The 1,071-nt window shown below is 33.4% G+C and overlaps 1 protein-coding gene across 1 annotated transcript in view; it reads left to right on the top strand.

The window, feature by feature from the left end:
- The window catches only part of LOC125502336 (DNA topoisomerase 1-like), a 7,305-nt gene that overhangs the window by 926 nt on the left and 5,308 nt on the right, over positions 1 to 1,071 (top strand). The window lies entirely within an intron of this gene.

The following is a 1,071-nucleotide window of genomic DNA, read 5'->3' as shown; positions in this document are numbered from 1 at the left end:
TATTTTATGTTAATGAGAACACAATAATTCCATTTTCACTCTAATTTTCAATATTATATATGTAATAATGTATTTTTTAAGATTAAGATAAAAAAATTTAAATTTATTATTAATTTCGCCGTCGACATTCTAAAAAGCTGTTTTTACAAACTGCTGAACGGGACCAGATTTGAGCAAAAATATGAACAAAAATCGTTGAAAAAACCGCTCGGAGAGGTACCAAGGGGTAAGTATGCGGAAGCATGAGGAATTATTAGAAACGGAAAAGAAAATTTTCGGTTTGGATAAGGAAACGTTAGCCTTTATCGACTCCTTTTTATTTTTTGTGAAAAAATTATCGGTTAAAACGTGAAGAATATCTGTTTTAAAATTGATTTACATTTCACGCGTCAGTAAATAATTGCGGAATTATGCGAGTCAGATTAATAAACACAGCGGGTCCCAAACTTTTTTGGTGACGGAACCCTTTTAAGGACCTAAATTTTTAACGAAGCCCTAAACCCTAACTAAACTAAAAGCAAAACGAGTTATACAGGGTGTCTCGTAAGCACATGATCAAAAGGATACTGCAATATTCTTTGCATCAAAAGAAGACGATCTGACCTAACTTTTATTAACAAAAAATGTCTGGCTCCTCTGCTATTGATGGTCAAAGTTCTTCAAAAAATTTAGCTTTTTTGAAATATCGGGAAAATTCGCTGTGAATTTGTTCTTATGTAAGACTCATATTTTGATGAAACAATCGAGTTCAGCCGTTTTGGACTAGTGGTGAATTCTTGAGTATCGTGGTACAAAAACTACCAGAACTTTTTATTTGGTGGATGGAAACAACTCATTTTTTGGCTGATGCACTAATCATACAATTTTGTGCTCTTTGTGAAATCATGTAGCATCCATAGTTTTTGCGCAAAAAATATGTCTGTTTTCTTGCCACTTAACAATGTTAGACATTAACTGCAAATATGCGCCACGTAAACGCGTACGCTTTCACGCAAGTTGTATTAGCAAAACCCTGATACTTTGACCATGTCGATCACTTCTTCATTAGAAAAGGTCGTTTCAAACGAATTT

Source organism: Dendroctonus ponderosae, unplaced genomic scaffold (genome assembly GCF_020466585.1).
Source record: "Dendroctonus ponderosae isolate FM_Combo_2020 unplaced genomic scaffold, Dpon_F_20191213v2 Dpon_F_20191213_3, whole genome shotgun sequence".
Classification (NCBI taxonomy): domain Eukaryota; kingdom Metazoa; phylum Arthropoda; class Insecta; order Coleoptera; family Curculionidae; genus Dendroctonus; species Dendroctonus ponderosae.
This window is presented reverse-complemented; position numbering and strand designations above follow the sequence as displayed.